Here is a 15,634-nt window from a genome sequence, read left to right as displayed (position 1 = left end):
GATTCAGGTAAGTCACTGAAGGGGTTTTAACCCCTTCAGCAACATGGGATGGGGGGTGGGAGGGAGAGGGGATTCTGCAGAGCCAGGAAAACGGGTTTGTTTTCTTGGCACTGGAGAGTCCCTTTAAATTGTGACTTTTATGTTTTATTTTTTTATATATATACTTTTACCTGTAATTTTGGTAAAGGGAAAATATGTTCACTGTATTTATTTATAAATCTTAACCCAAAAGTCATTAACAATCATCATATTGAAAAACTGATGGATGTGATACATAAACCAAGTTACAATGGCCAAGGAATGTCTGGGAGTTATATCTAAACCTTACTAGATAATCAGTACTGCCAATTACAAAGATGTGAACTATAAAATCTGAAAATGCTGGCACAAGCATACTGAACAATGTTTCCTATTTTTGTAAGCCCTGAGCTAAATACTCCTGGACAGCCGTATTTTATTTCGACGATGTGACTTCTAACAAACATTTGAAATGCTGATTGGGGTAATGGTTTTCTCTTGGCGGTATTTATCCTTGACCAACTGGGTTTAAATGCTGTGATTATTTTCGCATTAACACGGGGTCAAAGAGTTCCCCAGAGGTTCCGTGCTTTGTTTAGCTTGCGGTGATAATAGGTAATTCAATAAAATAACCTTCTATTAGAAAGAGACACCGAGTTTTTCCTATCTCACCTTACCAAACGCGTGACCAGGCAAATTCATTGCCATAAGCAGAATAAAGCTATTGTCTAGGTATGTTTTGATCCAGTAATTTTTAATTTATTATATAAATGTTGCAAAATACTGAAAAAATGTACAAATAATAATAATAATAAATATATTGTTTCACCAGTTAGAGAAGTTCTGTCTACGGCTACATTCAGACCCATTCCACACCAGAATGAGAACCCCCCATCAGAAGCATCTATTGTATCCCATAATAACCTGTCCAGCATAGGATTATGGTATAAGTAGTTTATCCTCAAAGAGTTATACCACACTTGCTATTGGTTTATACAGAGCCTGGTTCATGGTTTACCCTCCGATGACTTGAGAGAGGAGTTTTTTTTACTTGTTGCTGCTATAGCCAGGGCCGTCTTTAATATTGATTGGACCCTGGGCAAGCATCTGCTTGGGCCCCCTGGGCATGCAATCACTCCCTCCACCCCAACCTAGAGGCGAAACTAATGTAGAGAGTGCCTTGGTGCAAAAAAAAATTCAGGCCTGCCCTGTAGCACAAGAGTAAAGAAAAGATAGATCCCCATCTGTCATACAACTCCTGCGATGCTATGCCAGCTGGGGATCTACCATCCTTGCAGGGTTGTATTTTTGAGCAGTGTTTGTGCAATTGAATGTCAGCATGTTATTGTATAGAGTGCATGTGTGCATGTAGGGGTGTATTTGTATGTACTGTTACCATTGGAATGCAGTGGTGTACTTGTGTGTAGTGTTTGCGTTTGAATGCAGGGATGTGTGATTGTCTGTAGTGTTGGCTTTTAAATGCAGGTGTACTTTTGTGTGTAGAGTTTGTGTTTGTATATAATTTTAGCGTTTTAATACAGGAATGTGTTTGCATGTAATGTTTGTATTTGCATGCAGGGGGGTGTTTGGATGTAGTGTTGTGTTTTAAATGCATATGTACATTTGTGTGTAGTATTGGTGTTTCAGCAAACTGGTGTGCTTGTATGTAATGTTTGTGTTTGCAAGGGTCTGTTTGCATGTTGTGTGATTTCTATAACACATATACATATACACATTAACACGCAGAAACACACAAAAGCACACTGACACATGCTCACACCTTGACACATACTGGCACATACATACACACACTCAGATACACACCCTTTGACAAACAGATACAAGCACTTTAATACACACACACACACACACTGGCACATCCACACACAGAGATACACACACACACACACACACACACACACACACACTGACACAGGTATATACACACACACACACTCAGATACACACATACATAAAGGTATAAATGCAGGGGTGTATATGTATACAGTGCTAGAGATGGAATATAGGAGTGTATTTGTGTTGGCATTAAAATGCTGGGATGTATGCATTACCACACACTCAGATGCACACTTACACACACTGACACATGCATACACACACACACACACAGGTACACATACACACTGACACACAAGTACACATACACAGGTATACATACACACAGAAACACTGACACACAGACAAACACAGCCAGATACACACAAGGACACAAGGACATAACCAGATACACACACTGACACACACACACATATATGTGCACATTTACATATTTTAATCTCTGCCTTCTAGCAGCTCTTGGACAGCAACTCCCAGCAACCTTGGCCAATATAATGTCTCAACTCTGTTCTTACATACCCAGGTCCAGAATTTGGCAAAAGTGACATTTGGAAATGGTGTACAGCCTTTGATAACACTTGATGCAATAATATGTTAACATACATACTTTTTACATTTATATTTAATAGGGAACTGCCAGGTTCTTCTAGGATTTTTAACATGTACTTAGTCCCTGTGTGTTACATTACAAACACCAACACTTGAATGAAAGTGATATCAGAAATAAGCAAAACAAAAAACAAACAATATTTAGCCACCCTCCTGTCTCCTTACCTTTTGGGTACAGAGGGGTGGCTTCCCTGGGGTCCAGTGGGAGCTTGCTGGCCCAGGCTGATGGGAGTCTGCTATCAGCTTTCTCAGTCCCTCTCCCCCACAATGCCTCCATGTGGTGTGTGCCCCCTCCCATGCGGCACTGACCCCCCACAATGCTTGTATTCTCCTCCATGTGGTGTGTGCCCCCTCCCCAGCGGCACTGAGGAGGAGGCGATCTGACCTCACTTCCTCCCAGCATGCCAGGGGAAGAAAAGGGATCACAGGGCAGTGTGTGCAGGGGGCTAGCTGTGAGTATGTATTCAGCCAACCCCCATATTACAGGGGCCAGGTCCAGAGCAGTATTAAAGGGCCGGGGCCCCTGATTACCTCAGGTGCTGCAGGGGGCCCATGGGGCAGCTGCCTTAGGGCCCCCAGGAGTAACTGGGCCCAGGGCAGCTGCCCCTTTTGCCCCTCCTTAAAAACGGCCCTGGCTATAGCCCACTCTCAGAAATAAGGGTGGGCTTCGGATGCACTAAGTAATAATGCAAATACTTTTATTGCTTAGGCTTTAGTTATTATTTCTAAAGATAATTCCAACCGGTCAAAAGATATAATGAGATAAAGTAGGGGATACATTTATTTTTTTACCTTTGCAGAGTTAAGTCCTCCTCTAATGGCTGTCTTTTTGTCAGCCACTAGAGGGACTTCTGGGTTCTTAAAACACAAAATGGGTTTTAAACAACACTGGACGTCCTCACGCTATGCATGAGGACCTCCAGCGTTGCCAGAAACGACATAGCAAAGCATTGAATAATGCTTTCCTATGGGGGTCTAATGCATTCGCGGCCATTGCCACGCATGCACGTTAGGTCTCCCCCGCAGGCTGACGTCGGCGGGGAAGGAGCGTGGGTCAGCTGGCTGGGGAGACCTAATGCGTATTATTATTTATTAAGATAATTCTAACCATCAAAAGATATATTGAGATAAATTAGGGGATACTTTGTCTCAGTATTTTTCCTTCACATGATAAAGCTTGAGAAAAGACTTATGTACCTTTTGTTAAACGTGTCATTTCCTCCAGCCTTCAAAGAGTAGGGAGTTAAAGCACTTCCTATCCTATGGAGGATCCTGCGGTCTAAAGCCCAGTTTATGTCGACGAAATCTCCAGTAGATTAAGTCTACACCACTAAACTTTAATGGGTAATTTTATACTCGAGGAATTAAAATCTGTTAACATGTTATTATTTATGGTATTAAGGCGTTGTGATACAAGGATCATAAACAAATGAGAATATTGCTAGATTTTCACAAACAGAAGCGCAACTTTAAAATATATAAAAAAAAAAAACAAACTGTAAAATGTATTGGCTGTAACGACATTGCACATATTACCTGAATATAAAAACAAGTATCAAGTAGCTCAACACAACAAAAAGGTTTCTACATCTAGCGCAGGAACAACAGCACGCTGATAAAAAGTGGTGATTCTTATGGAATTAGAGAATTAGAACTCTTCAATTATTGCCATTTCCTATAGCAATGAGCACGGCCCACAAGTATTTCAGTATGCTCCTTATTTTATAAATAACTGGAGAATAAAACAGTTCTATTTGGTTTGATTCATTTGAACGAAAAACACTGCGCCAATACGACCCTTGGTCTATTCCAAAGACTTCCAGTGAGGTCACCTGCGACACCGAACACCCTTTCTGCAAAGGCCTGAGAAACTAGCTAAGCCAACAGATCTGAAGCAAAACGTTTTAAAAAAGTGTTAAAAAAAGTGTCACTCTTTGCCTGCCAAAATTTAGTTCCAGTGTCATCCATGATGGGTTACTGCGAAAGCTCTTCCTTATATTATATGATCTGTTGCCTTATGCTGTTTGAGGAGGTCCTTTGCCTGGGTCTTCTGCAGCACTTGGAGAGAAACCAAAAGACTGGCAGCATTAATGTGGATGGTGCCTCTTCCTTTTATTTCTCAATATTCTTGTCTTCTGCATCATATTCAGATTGATCCTCATATTGTGTGTGTGACAATGTAGATTTTTTTAATCACATACTCCTCTGCCTGTTGGAGCAGTTCCTGAATATTATCATTAGTCACATCAATAAGGGTTTCGCCGACAGTAGTATATTACAAGTTTTTAGAATGAAAAGTTGTATGTCTTAAACTGCGTACTTTGTCTTTAAGAGATTTTGCAAACTGACAATTTTGTTAGTCTAAACATAGATGAGATGTCTCGGTCATGACAATAGACTGATTACGATGTTCCCATGTGAATTGACCAACTTGTGGTCTCGTATTGTTGCCAAGTTAAGGTAGGTCCTAACATGACCTAATTGGAAATCTAAGGTATAAATATGCGTACTTATTAATATTAGGACACAGAGGAGAGAATTTTATCGAGACTGAGAGGCTGACTTGTTCAAGAGTGTACGTTATTCAATTTACTGATATAGCAAGCATATACCTTAATCTTATAAACTCTGCTATAAATTATTGTAATGGATTATTACGTTTACGTTTTTATTTGTCTTTATTTATATTTTTATTTAATAAAATATTTTATAAGACAAAACTTTTTGTCTTCCACGACAATTCCTTTTTTTATTGTATTCTCAATTATTTTTTAGATTTTAAACAGAAGAACTCTTACTAACTGTATAATATTATAGCTAAGATATCTGTACGGTAAGACCTGCTAAATTCTATGCTTAAAGACGTTATAGCGGTGAATAGGGGAACCAGCTGCGGTTAAAGTAGTGTTCACAAAACAAGCAGCTGCTGCAAGTGGTGTGGACCTTTCATCAGATGGATCTAAGAGAGAAGCCACTGGTTTACATTCCCTTTCATTTTCTGTGCAAGGATGGCAAGGTCTCGGTAGCTGTTGTCCTGTTCAAGGTCATCAAGGTGGCTGAGCAGATCAAAGCAGGCAAGGACCACGAGGGACATGGGCATGGTGTCACTGTGGAGGGTTTTAGTATGTTCTGCAAAAGGTAGCAGTAGGTCATGCAATGATGTAAGCTTTTGCCATTCACTAGTAGCAAGTCCCATGCCATGTTGTTTGCGAATTTGAGTTTTTCACTTTGAGGAGTCGTTCGAGCATGTTGAATGTACTTGACCAACGTGTGGGGCAGTCATTTACAACAATAACGCCACAATAGGTCCTTCAATATCTTCTGTGTTGCAACAGAATAAAAATTAAGTTCAAATAACGAAAAATACGATGAAAATGCATAGCATTATCGTTCATGGACAAAAATTACAGTGCATTTTCGTCATAGTTTTTGTCTCTAACTTAATTTTTATTTAATTATAGTTTAGTTTTCATCACTGAAAACCAAGAGCTGACAATACCTGTGACGAAAATTGTTAATCAATGAAATTAACACTGGTCTATAGTGGTTGTAAATATTATAGAGACTGTATTTTCAAAAACTGTCTGACTCAAGAAGCGTGTATGTAGCTGAAAGATAATTTCATATAATAAACATAGGGATTCATTTTTGTCATTTTCTTTAAATATACTTTTTTTTAAAAAAAATCTATTTCCTGTCAAAAAATGATTAAAGGATTGTTATATTAGTAAAGAGTTTTGAGGTGACAGATGTCCTTTAAGCTTTGAATTTGGGCTAATGATAAAAATTATGCGTATTAAAGCAAGTGGCACGAGCTGAACACTTGTAACATGTATGGGACCCTCCTAAATATACTTACATCGCTGTCTGTGTCCACACTACTTACATGTAGTTACATTAAAAGAAGGATCAAAAACAAGACTGATACATGGAAGGTGACATACATGGGGGGTCATAGCACAGATCTAAACAAATATACTTAGGTCAGTGACCTGCTTCTTGATACCTGCCAATGCTAGCTATATGTTTGCGTAAAAACTAAAATGTTATAAAGGCAAAGAGTACAGTACAGTATAGTGGTCTACAGAAAAAAAAAACATCAGATGAAAAGCCAAGAAAAGCAAACAAACACATAACCGCTTCCAAACAACTATAAATATAAAATAAAGTTTATTTATGTGGTTTTACTGTGCTTTTAAATCAATTCAAGCAGATGTAACCGGGTCTTGGATTGCATAGGGCGCTGCGGTCTATTGTGATATCAAAGGGACTTTATAGTCAGTGCAAAGGGTAGAGACCTCTAGCAATACTGTTAATTCTGCCGAGAATCTCGGGGCGAGCAGAACAATCCGTGAGTATTAGTAATGTTGTGACATGATCAAAACATATGAGCATAGATTGCATCATGTTTAGGTCTCTCCGTGTTCTATGTAGTGAGTCTATCACAGTGAACCCATATGGGTCTCCCATCCTTTGCAGGTTTTTACACTGCTGGAAAATGAATTGCTTGAGTTAAAATTCAATCTGACATGCATACCTCCCAAGTGTCCCTATTTAGGAAGGACAGTCCCTATTTTGGGCCTAATTCCCACATTCCCTCTTTTCTATCCTAATTTCCCTTTTTTGTAGGAGTTCCATATTGTTGGTGTGTCTGAGTGTATAACAGAGCTCCACGGCAATAATTCTCCCATTAATGTGTCTTTAAACTACAATAAATGTGTTTAGAAATCAGTCTGTGTAAATAAGATACATTGTTCTTGCTCTAAATTACATTTTAGTTACATAACGAACACATTCACTGACAGACACACTCACTTACCAACAAACACTGACAGACATACACTGACAGACACACACACACACACTAACAAATACACACACACATTCACTGACAGACACACACACTCACAAACACTCACAGACATATACTGACAAACCTACACACATTCATACATTCACTGACAGACACACACTGACACACACCCTGATACTGACACACTCACATACATTGCCTCACATTCTCTCAATTTGTTATTATTTTAAAATTAAAATCCACCCATCCTCCCTACCATTTGGGATAGCTCGAGTGGATTCTTTACCTGAGGGTCCAGAGGGGCTGATGTCCCTGGGATCCAGTGTAGGTGCTGGGCTGCATGGTCAACTGTGCAGGCTCCTGTGCTGCTCAGTTGGTGGGCAGGAAGGCGTCCAGTCAATGTTGGCACGAGGAAGCTTTGATCTTCCTGTTCAACTCGCCGGAGTGACGTCATATGCGCTTGAGGGAGCTGAGCAGGAAGAGCTCAGAGGACCATGCTCCCTCGCCGCCCGGTTACAACTTGAACAGTTGCCCGCCTTGGGGGGCTCCAAGCAGGCCAGCTCTTGGGCCCTTCTATGAAAGAGGCTGACAAGACATCTGCAGGGGTGTTTGGGCAGCGGCATTTGTTTGTCGCCCCCCCCCCCCTGAAAGTTTCCCACAAGGCTAATGCCTTGTCAGCTTCGCGGAAGATACAGCCCTGGGTACATGTGACCTTGTCTGTATGTGAACTGTCTGCAAATGCCTATTTGTTGGTATCAGGGCTGCCATCAGAAATTTTGGGTCCTCTTACACTGCTCAAGATCTTGGCCCCGAGGCATGCCCCCAAATCCACCCACCAGGCTCACCCCAAGCCTGCCCACAAGGATGTAGTGTGTGTACATGTAAAGTGGATGCCATGTGTGTATAGTAGATGCAGTGTGTGTGTGTGTGTGTGTGTGTAGTGGATGTAGTGTGTGTATAGTAGATGCAGAGGTTGTGTTTAGTGGATTCAGTGTGTGTGTGATTGTCTAGTGGATGCAGTGTGTGTATAGTGCATGCAGTGTGTGTTTGTTTAGTGGATGCATTAGATGTGTTTATGTAATGGATGAAGTGTGTGTTTGTGTAGTGGTTGCAGTGTGTGTTTGTGTATGTGTGTGTGTGTGTGTGCGTAAATATGTGAGGTAGGATAGGTGCTGCATTCTGTGGGCAAAAAGTTGTGTTCTTTTTCAAAAACTACCTTTTTTTATTTTATCCCCTCTGTGCCTCCTACCTGGTGGTTCTGTGTCATTCTGCAGGCTGCCACCTGCTGTGTAGTGAGGAGGGGGCCCAGCAAAAGTCATCTTCGTCTTCTGGCAGGTTCTCTCCCTTACTTGCAATGAGCCCGGTTGTTGCCATGGTAATCCACAGCAATTTTCTGACAGCTTGTGAGAGTTGAGTAACACTCTAATAAATCTCACAAAAATATGATGTAATGTGTGCATGTGTGTGTTGTCTTTGTGTGATGGGTGCGATGGGTGTGTGTGATATGTATGATGTGTTATATGTAATGGGTGTATTGACTGTGTGTGATGGGTATTTAATTCAGATAGAAATATGCATGTAGGTGAATGCAGGTGTGTGTATTTTTGTCGCAGGCACACAGTCCTGCAGTCAGATGTACACAGATGGTTAGAAGAGCAATTCATTGCTGGGACCAAAGACAATTTTGCACAAAATTCACATTAACCATTCCAAAATTCTTGTTTCAGGATAGCTAATGACACCCCAATAACGTGATCGAAGGTGGAGTAACACCTCCAACAGAGTGGTTAATCTTGGGGTACACTGCGAAACATTGCACATACAGACACCATAAACACTTCAAATCACAGAGGAAAAATGTATCATATTGAGTTTGACCAGGGAATTGCTAATTCTATACCAAAAAGACTGGTCCCTTCCCAGTTTAATAAATAACTCTGTCAGTAAATAAATGCTTTGATTGATGTATATGAAGCCATGTGTTTTATTCAATCCAACATACATTGCATATATTGTCAGGTTTTTGTGGTTATTTCTTTTCCTGTATATTGCATATTAAGTTCCGTGGAGTCAGTGACGCAGGATGTACTATAACCGAGTGCTCTCAGATGTCCAGAGGCCGGTGTCACAGGTCGCCTGTAAAGGGAATAGAATTATTAAACAACTTACTGTCACGATGAGGCTTTCAAACTACACAGATCCCTGGATGAGAGTGATCTGAGGCAACACTGCCCCCTAGTGATTTAGAAAGAAGAAGATGATACAGTATCATCATGTGTTTATTTCGGGGATCAAATAAACACATTCCTTTACATGCAAATATTTATTATATATTATATTAACCCCCTGAGAACTGGATGTGTGCCCAGTGTATGGTAAGGGGGGGGGGAGGAAGAGAAGATCGTCGATAAATATTGATTACTGGACGCTCCTCACCGTCTTTGGGTTGCCAAATGTTGAAAGGTCTGGCAGAGAGTCACAGTGTGAAGACCAAGTGAAGTCAGACGCATCAGAAATCGACGAGGAAGAGTCACTGGACTCAGGAAACAAGGTGGAAATCCAAAGTCTGCAAGAAGGAAGGAGACACAAGAGCCTCAGTCAACCACTGTCAAAAGAAAATTCTCTACAAAGGAGATTTAGCAAAGTAATCTGTTCTTATGGTACTAAGCGTATAAAAGAGGAGAAATCACCAATGGAATATGCCGCTGGTTCCACTGATTTCCATAGTGATTGCCCCACTTTTAGAGCACTTCGTAGAACATACAACTATGCCTCTTATTTTTTTTAAAAAAATTTGAGTAAAATTTAATAAAATCATGGTTAAAGCATTGGTACAATCCTTAAAGTCACACTGAGGTCTTGTAAATGCACTGGTCAGATAGTGAAGAACACATGTTCTAGGTTAGTATCGGGGTTCATAAGTGAGTGGATTTTATGCTGGGTGACACAATTGACATTATTGTCAGATTTTTTTTCGTTTTTAGCAGAACACTGTCTGTGAAGCTGCTCTAAAGATTGAATACAAAGCTCAGTTTCTCAAAATGAGCAACTATTATTTTTTGTTGTTGTGTGCAAACTATATGTATGGGCAAATTAATAGATTATTGTTGTATCTCACTATAACTTAATATTTTGAACAACATTTTCTGGAGATTGTACCTTTTCAAGGCTAAAACATTTTCAAATAACTTGATCTATATATAATAACTTGGTATTTTAAAATGTAATTGAGATAAAGGGTTAAAGCGGCACTGTCATGGCCAAATCCAATTTGGTTTTTTTTCTAACACCCCTCCCGACTCCACTACATCTAATTGTCCCCCTAGTCACCCCCAAATGATCCTAAGTCCCCCATATTACCAATTTTCTTATCTTTATTTTATGCCCGGACCTAGGTCCTGGGCGCTGCCATCTGTGTGTGGGTAGATGAAGTCCCTGCGGGACACGTTATCTGCCCACACTAGATAGAGCTGTGAAATTCCCATGCCTGTCCAGTTAAACACTTGGGCATTCGATACGGGAATTTCGTCTATTCATTCATCAGAAAGACGAATGAATGAATAGAAATTTCAGACGAACAAACAAACATCGAATATCGGTGTTTGTTTGTTCTTTCAGTTTATTACAAGGAGGGAGCTATCGGCACGCAGCTTCCTCCTTGTAATATGTAAAAATAGAAGCGACAGGGAGTGCTCCCTGCCTCTTCCTAAGCCCCCCATCTCCAATATGACCCCCATATTAGCATGAGGGAGATTAAAATCTCCCAAATGCCCTTACTCGATGTCTACTAAACGGCCACAGGCTGCTCACTGTTGTAAAAAAAAAAGCCCCCCCCCCCCTCCAACAAGTAGCCCCATGGTGGGGCATCTATTAACTAGCGGGGCGGGACATAGTGTGTCCCCCTCAACCCCCACCCATGCCCTGCGAGTGAGTGCTATGAAAATAAAGGGGGGACATAGGGTCCCCCTTGGCCCCCATCCATGAGTGGGGGCCCTAAATGAAAATTGGGGGGGCATATTGACACCCCTGGCCCCCACCCATGAGCCGCGGGTGGAGGTTAAATGTCAACCCCCCCAGGGGAATGAGGGGTCCCTAAGCCCCTAGTCACCTCCCAAAAAATACTTACCATTTGATGTCTTCTTTTTTCTAAAACCTTCTTCTTTTTTCAGCCTCCAAAAAGGCCAAATAAAAAAATACCCGGCGAACTAATTAAAAAAAAAAAAAAGAGCGCCAAAAAAAAATACAGACGCTAAAAAAATATTCCTTCTTCACCCAGCAAGGGCACCGCGGAGACTGAGCTCTGCAGGGTGGGGAAAGGCTTATAAAGCCTTACCACGCCCTGCAATTTAAGCCAACCAATGAGAGTGCTCTGATAGGTAAATGAAGAGACTAACAGGTCTACATTTACCTGTCACGGCCCTCTGATTGGTTGGCTTGATATCCAACCAATCAGAGTGATCTGGGTAATTTTACACAGTGTGGGAAAATTCCAAAGAACTTGTGTAAAATTACTCAGAGCACTCTGATTGGTTGGATTCCAAGCCAACCAATCAGAGGTAAATGTAGGGATTTACCTGTCAGTCTCTTCATTTACCTGTCAGAGCACTCTCATTGGTTGGCTTAAATCAACCGATCAGAGCGCTCTGAGAAAAACTGCAGGGCATGGGAAGGCTTTAAAAGCCTTTCCCCATCCTGCAGAGCTCAGTCTGCACAGTGCCCTTGCTGGGTGAAAAAGGAATATTCTTTTTTTTCGGTGGATTTTTTTCTGTGAATTTTTTTAGGCGCTCTGTTTTTTTTTATTTTGTTAGTTCGATGAGTATTATGGTTTTTTATTTGGCCTTTTTTGGGGCTTAAAAAATAAGATTTTAGAAAAAATCAAAAATCAAATGGTAAGTATTTTTTATTTATTTACAGGAATTGCGTTTTATTGTCCCCCTCCTAACTATTTTTAGAGTGAAGGGGGTAGGTAGGACTTTAATTTTTTTGGCGTGGGGGTGACTAGGGGCTTGGGCACCCCTAGTCACGTGGGGGAGTTTGACATTTAGCCCCCACCCGTCGTGGTGGGGGCCAGGGGGAGGACAATAGGTCCCCCCCTCCATTTTCATTTAAGCTAGTTAAGAGATGCCCCACCATGGGGCCATTTATTGGGGGAAGGGTGGTATTTATTTACTTTTTACTACAGTGAGCTCACTGTTTACTAGACATGCCCATACTCGCGGTATAGCAAGTAGGGACAGATTATTTACTAATACTAAATAATTTTGACTTAGTAAAGTTGGCTGAAAGACCAGTCTTGGTCTTTCAGCCTTTTGGTAGATAGCTCCCTAATATCACGGGAATTAGGGAGCTTTCTACTAAGCGGCAGCAAGATGCAGCCGCGGCACGAATAGATCGGCATTTTATTCATTTGAAAAGTCACGAATTTCGTCCTAACACGAATGGATGAACTGCTCTCATTTTGTTAGGTTGAATTCTGTAGTTTTGCCGGGATTCGGGAATACGGGAAGGAGGCATCGCGAGAACACGGAGGAAAGGTGGGAATTGTGGGAAAATGTCTCTGACCACAGAAAACGGAGCACACTTTGCTCCTCCGCTGGCCAGAGATGGTCAGGCGTAGGACACCTCCATAAGACAAATAGTCCCTACTTTGTCTTATGTGTTAAAGAAAACTAGAGCAGACAGGAAGAAATGAAGAACAGATCCTGAGAGAGGGAGAGAAGAGGAAGCGATTATGGAAAGGTAAGTTCGGCATGACAGTGCCGCTTTAAGTCAACATCAGAACAGATGTAGAACATCAGTCTAACCAAGGCAGAGGAAAATCATTTTGAAAATAGACATAATTCGTCCAGAGAAAGAATAAGGGAGAGCATTAGTGCTAATGTTAACGGCTTTGAGGGAAGAAGTTTCTGACCTACTGCCGTCAAGGCCAAATTTAGGGACAATCTTGACATCTGTTCTTCTGATTAAGGCGAGAAACAATCCTAATATGATTGATATGAGGACACAGCAAGTTCCAGCGATGCTCAGTATCTGGATGGGGGTAAGAGACCGAACACAGCATTCACCCCTATTGCACAAGTAGTTTGTATTCAGACACCTAAAGGGAGGATAACACAGAATGGAGAAAATCTATATAAACAAGTGTGTTTAGATATTGCTACAGGAGGTATTGATTAGACAGAATGACTTTTAAAGAAAGGCAACTCGGAAATGTTGAGAATGTTGAGTTGAAAAAGTAGTGGTAGAGCCCAGCTTTCCTAATAAGACAGCGACTTTTTAATATTGCTGTTCAGGAATTGAATGTACCTGTAAAAGGGATTAATGTGCGTTTAACCCCTTAAGGACACATGACGTGTGTGACATGTCATGATTCCATTTTATTCCAGAAGTTTGGTCCTTAAGGGGTTAAAGGGGTACCCCTCATTGCTACAGTATGTGCCACTATAAAACAAGTTGTAACCATGGGAATTGCTAGGGAGGAGGCTTTGGGGATTGAAGCCCCAGATTTGGGGCTCTTTAGTCTCAGATCAAAGGGTGGAGATGGTAAGAGGATATTAGTGTTCTGTTTTTTTTAATTTAAATTTACATCAGGTAGTTGCTTCTCAAATATAGTTTTATAGTGTTCCAGCGACTACCAAGTGGGAGGGGGTGATTACAGTTGAAAGTAATCAGGGTGCTCAGGAACAGAACTTTGTTATTCGGTAGTGTGGCAGGATCACATTAAATGCCTGGCTGTGCAGTATATACTTGTTTCTGATAATGCTTTTACTGAGATCTTGGAGAGTATGGGTAGAAAGGAGGGAACATAACATAGGAAGACCAGGTTATGTCATGACGTAACAAACCACTCTGTTAGGAGATGGATTATTGTGTTTTCCATTGGGTGCAACTCCAGGTATTTCTGGAACCTAACAACACCCCTGGCTATAACATTGCAATGATCTTGATCCTATGAATGCAGCATCATTATATTGTAGCGATATAACAGTATCTCTATAATAAAACTCCAAATTTTGGATTTGATGTTATGATGGTAAGTAAGTATACATTCTCATAGATATTCATAATCTCAGATTTGTGGATACTTGACAAGGTAGCTGCCTATTTGCAATTTTCTCGTCAATTCTCCACAGTTTCCATTATTGTGAATAACCCCCAGCAATCTACTTACCTGTGTCTTCTCTTAATCAGCATTATGAACAGTGGATTATAAGCTATCTCACCTGCACATGGCTCCAATATTCTCCACTATAACGCACTGTCCTCTGTTTTCGCAGTAGATAGGATCAAGGTCACAGATACTTGAACAAGTGCCACCAAATTCAACATAGCCAGATTTACACCCCAGTGACTCAGAGACCTTTGCTGACCTATCTACAGAGTACAATTTAACTAGACCCAATAATCCTTCCCTTGGAGTGGAGTTTGCAACTCTTGTGGTCACCTCCTCTCTTTTGAGTATGGTGAAAGGCAATGTTTCTTTTAAAAGTTGCTGGGAAGTTGTAGTTAGGAAGGGTTGAATAAACTTTGAGATAATCCCTTCTGGATTGTTGGTAGGTATCTGCAATAAGTCTGTCAAGCTTGTTATGCTTTGGAAAACTTTCTGAATGTTGTTGGAATTATCCCATTCTTGGTTATAATCAGAAATGACTGGTGAGCTCCCACTGCCATCTGTTTGAACTTGAGGGCCACTGAAACTTGAATGTTGACCACTTGTATTCATTATCCTGTCTACTCCCTCTTCATCTAACCATGTGTTCTTTGAAGTGCTGGAGAAGACATCAGTCGATGTATAATTTGTAGGTGAGATCTCTTTGAACAACATCTCTCTATGCACATCTGGATACAGTCCCATTTTATTTTTACTTCTAGGAACTAAAAAAATGTTAGGTTGTCTTGACCCAACATTTGTTACTAGGACCTCCTTGGAAGTTAAGCCCTTGTCACCTCTAGGGTGTAGTCCTAGTTCAGAGCTTATTGATTCCTTGCTCAAACTCTTGAGATCCTTGGGTAAAACAGCTCCTTTTCTTCCAGACGATGATCGATGCTGTTTGCTTCCCATAGTGCCTTGTTTGGGCTTATTTGCTATTGATCCAAACTTCTTACGTTTAAACCCCTTGGACACAACTTTCCCTCTTTTTGATTTTGGAAGTCTATCTCTAATGGTGTCCAATGAAGAAACAAATTTTCTTGACCCATCTTTGTTTAGTATAACTTCCTTGGTTGGTGATTTGCTCTCTGGTTCGTGCAACCGTTGCCTGTTCCTTGCATACAAAAGGCCCCTAGTTGGCCAATCCCTTACATGCTTCCTTTTCCATCTAGATGAGCTTGTTTGAA

Source organism: Pelobates fuscus, chromosome 6 (genome assembly GCF_036172605.1).
Source record: "Pelobates fuscus isolate aPelFus1 chromosome 6, aPelFus1.pri, whole genome shotgun sequence".
Lineage (NCBI taxonomy): Eukaryota > Metazoa > Chordata > Amphibia > Anura > Pelobatidae > Pelobates > Pelobates fuscus.
Note: the sequence above shows the minus strand (reverse complement) of the source record.